Source organism: Heteronotia binoei, chromosome 10 (assembly GCF_032191835.1).
Source record: "Heteronotia binoei isolate CCM8104 ecotype False Entrance Well chromosome 10, APGP_CSIRO_Hbin_v1, whole genome shotgun sequence".
NCBI lineage: Eukaryota > Metazoa > Chordata > Lepidosauria > Squamata > Gekkonidae > Heteronotia > Heteronotia binoei.
The window spans coordinates 6,159,165-6,168,032 of NC_083232.1; the positions used below are offsets into that span (position 1 = coordinate 6,159,165).

General features: G+C 48.4%; 2 non-coding genes across 2 annotated transcripts; both read left to right on the forward strand.

The window, feature by feature from the left end:
* The first annotated feature begins 8,263 nt into the window (after positions 1–8,263).
* Positions 8,264–8,338, forward strand: TRNAP-CGG (transfer RNA proline (anticodon CGG)). The gene has a single exon. It is a non-coding gene; the product is annotated as a tRNA-Pro (tRNA).
* A 65-nt stretch (positions 8,339–8,403) lies between these two features.
* TRNAT-GGU (transfer RNA threonine (anticodon GGU)) lies at positions 8,404–8,475 on the forward strand. Its single transcript has one exon. It is a non-coding gene; the product is annotated as a tRNA-Thr (tRNA).
* Positions 8,476–8,868: the final 393 nt, after the last annotated feature.

An 8,868-nucleotide genomic window follows, 5' to 3' on the forward strand; every position in this document is an offset into this window, starting at 1 on the left:
TATATACACACACACCTAAAAACTACCGTCCTGCAGATCTCTGAAGAAGTCCTCGGGTTCTCCACAAGGAAGAACAAGGACTGGTTTGATGAGAACAATCAAGAGATCCAAGAATTACTGGCAAAAAAGAGATCTGCCTACCAAGCACATCTTGCTCAGCCCTCCTGTCCTGGGAAAAAAGCAACCTTTCGCGCTGCATGTAGCAACCTCCAGCGCAAGCTTCGAGACATTCAGAACGAGTGGTGGACCAAGCTTGCAGAGAGAACCCAGCTGTGTGCAGACACTGGTGATTTAAGAGGGTTCTACGAAGCCCTGAAGGCAGTATATGGTCCATCATATCAGGCTCAGAGTCCCTTGCATAGTGCAGACGGCCAAGTGCTCCTCACAGACAAGGCATCCATACTGAACCGGTGGTCGGAGTATTTTCAGGTTCTCTTCAGTGCCAACCACGTAGTTCAAGATTCAGCAATCCACCTCACCCCACTTCAACCGGTGAAAACAGAGTTGGATGAGATCCCCTCCCTAGAAGAGACTGTTAAAGCCATCAAGCAACTGAAAAGTGGCAAGGCAGCAGGAGTTGATGGAATTCCACCAGAGATCTGGAAGCATGGGGGCACAGTACTACATAGCTCACTTCACAAAGTACTTGTCACCTGCTGGGAACAAGGCAAATTACCACAGGACTTTCGCGATGCAATCATCATCACCCTATACAAGAACAAAGGGGAAAAGTCAGACTGCTCCAACTACTGGGGGATAACCCTGCTCTCCATCGCAGGCAAAATCCTTGCCAGAATACTCCTGAACAGATTGGTGCCCACCATTGCAGAAGAACTCCTCCCAGAGAGCCAGTGCGGCTTCAGAGCTAACAGGAGCACCACCGACATGGTATTTGTTCTCAGGCAGCTCCAAGAGAAATGCAGGGAACAGAACAAGGGTCTGTATGTGACTTTTGTCGACCTTACCAAAGCTTTCGATACCGTTAGCAGGAAAGGCCTGTGGCAAATCTTGGAACGTTTAGGATGTCCCCCAAGGTTCCTCAGCATGATCATCCAGCTACACGAAGACCAGCGAGGCCAAGTCAGACACTGCAACGACCTCTCGGAGTCCTTCCCAATAGGCACAGGTGTAAAGCAAGGCTGCGTTCTCGCGCCAACTCTCTTTACGATCTTCTTTAGCATGATGCTTCAAAGAGCCGCAGTAGATCTAGATGAGGACGATGGTGTCTACATCCGCTATCGCACCGATGGCAGCCTGTTCAACCTGAGGCGACTAAAGGCACACTCCAAGACAATGGAAAAACTCATCCGAGAGCTACTGTTTGCTGATGATGCTGCACTCGTCTCCCACTCGGTATCAGCTCTGCAGCATATGACGTCCTGCTTTGCAGAGGCTGCCAAGCTATTCGGCCTAGAAGTTAGTCTGAAGAAGACAGAAGTTCTCCACCAGCCTGCACCCCAGGAAGATTATCACCCTCCCTGCATCACTGTGGGTGAATCAGTTCTGAAGACAGTCCAGCAGTTCAGCTACCTGGGGTGCATCATCTCCTCAGATGCCAAGATCGACAAGGAGATTGACAACAGGCTGGCAAAGGCAAACCGTGCATTTGGCCGACTGCACAAAAGAGTGTGGAGCAACAAGCATCTGAAAAAAGGCACAAAGATCAATGTTTACAAAGCGGTTGTGATGACAACCCTCATCTATGGCTCCGAATCGTGGGTTTTATACCGTCATCACCTGCGACTCCTTGAGCGCTTTCATCAGCGCTGCCTTCGCACCATCCTCAAAATCCACTGGAGTGACTTTGTGACCAACACTGAAGTCCTCAAGCGGGCAGAGGTTACCAGCATCGAGGCACTGCTTTTGAAGACGCAGCTGCGCTGGGCAGGGCATATTTCTAGGATGGAAAACCACCGCCTTCCCAAGATTGCCCTGTATGGCGAACTCTCCACCGGCCATCGAAATAGAGGGGCACCAAAGAAGAGGTACAAGGACTCCTTGAAGAAATCCCTTAGCACCTGTCACATCAACCATCACCAGTGGTCTGACCTAGCCTCAGATCGCAAAGCATGGAGGCACACCATCCACCAGGCTGTCTCTTCCTTTGAGAACACACGCATAGCTGGTCTTGAGGACAAAAGGAGATTGAGGAAGAATCGCACTGCTACAGGACCAACCCTAAATCAGACTTTTCCCTGCAGCCGCTGTGGCCGGACCTGCCTGTCCCACATTGGTCTTGTCAGCCACCAGCGAGCCTGCAGCAAACGTGGACTATTGAACCCTTCTTAAATCTTCGTTCGCGAAGCCAAGCCGAGAGAGAGATACACACACACACACACACATACATTGGCCACTGTGTGACACAGAGTGTTGGACTGAATGGGCCATTGGCCTGATCCAACATGGCTTCTCTTATGTTCTTATGTGACAAAGAGTGTTGGACTGGATGGGCCATTGGCGTGATCCAACATGGCTTCTCTTATGTTCTTACGTGACACAGAGTGTTGGACTGGATGGGCCATTGGCCTGATCCAACATGGCTTCTTTTATGTTTTTATGTGACACAGAGTGTTGGACTGGATGGGCCATTAGCCTGATCCAACATGGCTTCTCTTATGTTCTTATGTGACAAAGAGTGTTGGACTGGATGGGCCATTGGCCTGATCCAACATGGCTTCTTTTATGTTCTTATGTGACACAGAGTGTTGGACTGGATGGGCCATTAGCCTGATCCAACATGGCTTCTCTTATGTTCTTACGTTACACAGAGTGTTGAACTGGATGAGCCATTGGCCTGATCCAACATGGCTTCTTTTATGTTCTTATGTGACACAGAGTGTTGGACTGGATGGGCCATTAGCCTGATCCAACATGGCTTCTCTTATGTTCTTATGTGACAAAGAGTGTTGGACTGGATGGGCCATTGGCGTGATCCAACATGGCTTCTCTTAAGTTCTTATGTGACACAGAGTGTTGGACTGAATGGGCCATTGGCCTGATCCAACATGGCTTCTCTTATGTTCTTATGTGACAAAGAGTGTTGGACTGGATGGGCCATTGGCGTGATCCAACATGGCTTCTCTTATATTCTTACGTGACACAGAGTGTTGGACTGGATGGGCCATTGGCGTGATCCAACATGGCTTCTCTTATGTTCTTATGTGACACAGAGTGTTGGACTGGATGGGCCATTGGCCTGATCCAACATGGCTTCTCTTATGTTCTTATGTTCTTTCCCTCCTTCTTCTCCTTCTCCTCTTCCTCTCCAAAGCAGTCCTCAAAAATCAACAGCCTCAGTTAAAACCAGCCAAAGTATTAAAAAAGCAAGCTTTTTAGTGAGGGTGGACTCGATGGTGTCATGTCCCTCCCCACTCCAAATCTCATCTTCCCTCAGGCTCCTCCCCCAAAAGTCCCAAAATGTCCTGACTTGAGTCTGGCAACCCTAATTTAGGCAGCGTGCTGGAGCTATGAGCTGAATATGGAATGGAGGCCCTCGTTTAGAATGAACAGTACAGTCAGCCTATATAACTTGGTGTATCCCAGGGCACCGAGCACCAATTCCTATTTTAAATCCTGGATTAGACAAGATCCCAGTGTTTAATCACAAGTTAATGATAGAATATTAAACTGCAGATCTGTTTTGGAAACGGTGCACAGGAGTCAGCGGAAACCTCCCAGTGCCGTTTGGCTTTGTTTCTGTGGAGGCCCCATAGAAAGGAGTCATGTGCAAAGTCAAACATAGAAATTATGTTTTAAAATCAGTGGATCTCCTAATGCCACAGTGGCTCCCAAATGTCTATGACTAGAAGGGTACTTTCCCTCTGAAATTATAATTGGAGACAGGTTTTGACATCCTAAAAGGTTTCCTCATAGTCCTGGGTTCTTTAAACAAGCCAATAAGGGTTACCCATCCATGGAGGTGCCAAATGAGTCTTCATGAGCCCCTGTTCTGACTGGAAGAAACCACGCTGAGTGCACAGACTCATGCAGTGATGCAACAGGCAGCCTCTGGTGAGTGCAGGAAGCCCTGCTGCTGCTTTGCGTCGCTGAAAAGCCTAAATGCATCTAATACAGAGACAAGGCAGAATTAATTCTTGAGGACTGGACAGTAGCAAACGTCACTCCCCTCTTTAAAAAGGGTTCCAGAGGAGATTCAGGAAATTACAGGCCAGTCAGTCTGACTTCAATACCAGGAAAGTCGGTGGAAACCATTATCGAAGAGAGAATTAGTTGGCACATTGATGAACAAAAGTTATTGAGGAAGACTCAGCATGGGTTCTGTAAGGGAAGATCTTGTCTCACTAACCTGTTAAGCGTTCTTTGGGGGGGTGAACAAACATGCGGACAAAGGGGACCCAATAGATGTTGTTAACCTTAACTTCCAGAAAGCTTTTGATAAAGTTCTTCATCAAAGGCTCTTTAGTAAGCTCAAGAGTCATGGAGTAAAAGGACAAGTCCTCTTGTGGATCAAAAACTGGCTAATTTATAGGAAACAGAGAGTGAGTATAAAAGGGCAATTTTCTCAGTGGACGGTGGTAAGCAGTGGGGTGCCGCAGGGCTCCATACTGGGCCCCATGCTCTTTAACTTGTTCATTAATGATTTGGAGTTGAGAGTAAGCAGTGAAGTGGCTAAGTTTGTGGATGACGCTAAATTGTTCAGGGTGGTGAGAACCAGAGAGGATTGTGAGGCACTCCAATGGGATCTGTCGAGGCTGGGCGAGTGGGCATCAACACGGGAAAGGAGGTTCAACGTGCCCAAGTGCAAAGTAATGCACACTGGGGCCAAAAATCCTAACTAACTATAAATACAAGTTGATGGGGTGTGAACTGGCGGAGACAGACCAAGAGAGAGATCTTGGGGTCGTGGTAGAGAACTCACTGAAAATGTCAAGACAGTGTGCGATTGCAATAAAAAAGGCCATGGCTATGCTGGGAACTATTAGAAAGGGAACTGAAAACAAATTAGCCAATATCATAATGACCCTGTATAAATCAATGGTGCAGCCTCATTTGGAATATTTTATACAATTCTGGTCACCGCACCTCAAAAAATAGTATTGGAGAAAGTGCAGCAAAGGGCAACTAGAATGATTAAAAGGATGGAACACTTTCACTATGAAGAAAGGTTCAAACGCTTGGGGCTCTTTAGCTTGGACAAATGTCGACTGCGGGGTGACATGATAGAGGTTGGCAAAGTTATGCATGGGATGGAGAAGGTAGAGAAAGAAGTCCTTTTCTCCCTTTCTCACAATACAAGAACTCGTGAGCATTCAATGAATTTGCTGAGCAGTCGGGTTAGAACGGTAGGTTAGGCTGAGGGACAGCGACTGGTCAGAGATCAGCCAGTGAGCCACGGCAAAATGTAAGATGAAACTGATTCTCCCAAATCTTAGTTTGACATTTAGAATCAGGGGTAGAATTCTAGCAGGAGCTGCTTTGCATATTAGGCCACACACCCCTGATGTAGTCAGTCCTCCAAGAGCTTACAAGGCTGTTTTTTGTAAGCTCTTGGAGAATTGGCTACATCGGGGGGGTATGGCCTAATATGCAAAGGAGCTCCTGCTAGAATTTCATGCCTGTTTAGAATCATAGAGTCAGAAGGGACCTCTGGGGTTATCTAGTCCACCCCCTGCACAATGCAGGAAATTAACCTCCTTCCCAGCCCCCAGTGACCCCTGGAAGTCTAGAAAATGGTTAAGAAAACTTCTCCATGCTCCCTGGCCAAACTGGGTTGAAGAAAAATTGCTGCCTGATCCAAAGCAGTGAGCAGCATTTCCCCGGGCATGAAAGAAACGACCACAAGAACTTTTCTTAAGGTCTGTTTTGCCAGGGATCCTGGAGAGGTTTTTTCCCCCCTCTATAGTTTTGACCCAAATGCCACAGCATCCAACATGATGATGTCCAGTGCGTGGAATTCTAGCAGAAGCTCCTTTGCATGTTAGGCCACACACCCCTGATGTAGCCAATCCTCCAAGAGCTTACAAAAAAGAGCCTTGTAAGCTCTTGGAGGATTGGCTATATCAGGGGTGTGTGGTTGGAGAGCCAGTTTGGAGTAGTGGTGAAGTGTGCGGACTCTTATCTGGGAGAACCGGGTTCGACTCCCCACTTCTCCACTTGCACCTGCTAGCGTGGCCTTGGGTCAGCCATAGCTCTGGCAGAGGTTGTCCTTGAAAGGGCAGCTGCTGTGAGAGCCCTCTCCACCCCACCCACCTCACAGGGTGTCTGTTGTGGGGGAGGAAGGTAAAAGAGATTGTGAGCCACTCTGAGACTCTTCGGAGTGGAGGGCGGGATATAAATCCAATATCTTCATCTACCTCACAGGGTGTCTGTTGTGGGGGAGGAAGATAAAAGAGATTTGGAGCCGCTCTGAGACTCTTTGGTATGGAGGGCAGGATATAAATCCAATATCTTCATCTACCTCACAGGGTGTCTGTTGTGGGGGGGGAAAGGTAAAGGAGATTGTGAGCTGCTCTGAGACTCTTCGGAGTGGAGGGTGGGATATAAATCCAATATCTTCATCTACCTCACAGGGTGTCTGTTGTGGGGGAGGAAGGGAAAGGAGATTGTGAGCCGCTCTGAGACTCTTCGGAGTGGAGGGCGGGATATAAATCCAATATCTTCATCTACCTCACAGGGTGTCTGTTGTGGGGGAGGAAGATAAAGGAGATTTGGAGCCGCTCTGAGACTCTTTGGTATGGAGGGCAGGATATAAATCCAATATCTTCATCTACCTCACAGGGTGTCTGTTGTGGGGGGGGAAAGGTAAAGGAGATTGTGAGCTGCTCTGAGACTCTTCGGAGTGGAGGGTGGGATATAAATCCAATATCTTCATCTACCTCACAGGGTGTCTGTTGTGGGGGAGGAAGGGAAAGGAGATTGTGAGCCGCTCTGAGACTCTTCGGAGTGGAGGGCGGGATATAAATCCAATATCTTCATCTACCTCACAGGGTGTCTGTTGTGGGGGAGGAAGGGAAAGGAGATTGTGAGCCGCTCTGAGACTCTTCGGAGTGGAGGGCGGGATATAAATCCAATATCTTCATCTACCTCACAGGGTGTCTGTTGTGGGGGGGGAAAGGTAAAGGAGATTGTGAGCTGCTCTGAGACTCTTCGGAGTGGAGGGTGGGATATAAACCCAATATCTTCATCATCTTCTTCTTCTAATATGCAAAGTAGCTCCTGCTAGAATGCTACACCTGATGATGTCACTTCTGAGTGATGCCATCACTCCGCCCACCCGACTCCCAGAAAGCTGCCTCCCTCCCACTCACCGTCAGCAGGGCAAGTCGACCTGGCCACTTTAGCTCCCACCTGGAGGCTGGCATCCCTATCTAAGCCTATGAGGACTAGAAGCTTAAATTGAGCAAAACATTTGGTTCCAGAGATTCTAGACATTTGCTGACTCATTTCCAGAGACCTTTCCTTCCTCGGCACCTTTGATACCCTGTGATTCTCTAATGATGGCCCAAATTGTGGATGCAATTATGAATTAACGGACGGGTAGGAATTTGGGGGAGGGGGGAAGTGCTTTGTTTTGAGAAACCCTGAATAACAAGGCTCTGGCAACAGATACAATCAAAAACTCCGAAGGTTGAATTGGTCCAAATCCTCGCTGGGAAATTAGGAGGGGGGGAGGGGGCTTTGGCTTAGTTGATTAGTTCATAACTGGACCCAGCGGGGCACTGGACTTTCATGTTCGCTGTGCCACTTCCTCATTATAGAGGGATCAGTCGTACCACATCAGCCAAAGCCTCTGACTTCTTACAGCCTCCCGAGGAAGAACTTAAAAGATACAACTGGGAGGCGGAAGACCAACTTTGAGCCCGGGCAATTAATACGAGCCGGATGGAACTTGGCCGCTGCTGATCTTGGCTGGGGGACAGGAGGGGGGGAGGGAGGGATTTTTGCGTCGACATTCTCGCACTCCTTGACTTACGTGGTATTTGCAAGCTTGGATCGAGTCCAGACCCTCGGGCGGAATACTGTGAGTCTGCAGAATTTCCCCCTCGGATGGAAGAAACCAAGCAAGCCTTCTTGAAAAGGCTAGCGATTGGAATAGGCCTTCAGCTGCTCGAATTTGGGAGTCCAGCTCTTCCCATAGAACAAAGTTTGAGTCCAGCGGCGACTTGAAGACCAAAAGGATATCATTCCGGGAGTATCTTAGTGTTGTCACTGCTGGCAATATGAAGGGTTCCTACGCATGAATGCTTGCACCCAGAATTAAACATCGTTGGTCTTAAAGATGCTCCCGGACACAAACTTGTGGGGAGGGATGGTGGCTCAGTGGTAGAGCATCTGCTTCGGAAGCAGAAGGTCCCAGGTTCAATCCCCGGCATCTCCAACTAAAAAGGATCCAGGCAAGTAGGCGTGAAAAACCTCAGCTTGAGACCCTGGAGAGCCATGAATGGGGCTGTGGCTCAGTGGTAGAGCATCTGCTTGGTAAGCAGAAGGTCCCAGGTTCAATCCCTGGCATCTCCAACTAAAAAGGGCCCAGGCAAGTAGGCATGAAAAAGCTCAGCTTGAGACCCTTGAGAGCCACTGCCAAGTCTGAGTAGATAAGACTGACTTCAATGGACCAAGGCTCTGATTCAGTATAAGGCAGCTTCATAGGTTCACAAAGAATGAAGGCAACTTTAAGGGAGGGACAGTGGCTCAGTGGTAGAGCATCTGCTTGGTAAGCAGAAGGTCCCAAGTTCAATCCCCGGCATCTCCAACTAAAAGGGTCCAGGTAAGTAGGCATAAAAAAACTCCACCCTGGAGAGCCTCTGCCAAGTCTGAGAAGACAATAATGACTTTGATGGACCGAGGGTCTGATTCAGTATAAGGCAGCTTCATATGTTCACAAAGAATGAAGGCAACTTTAAGGGAGGG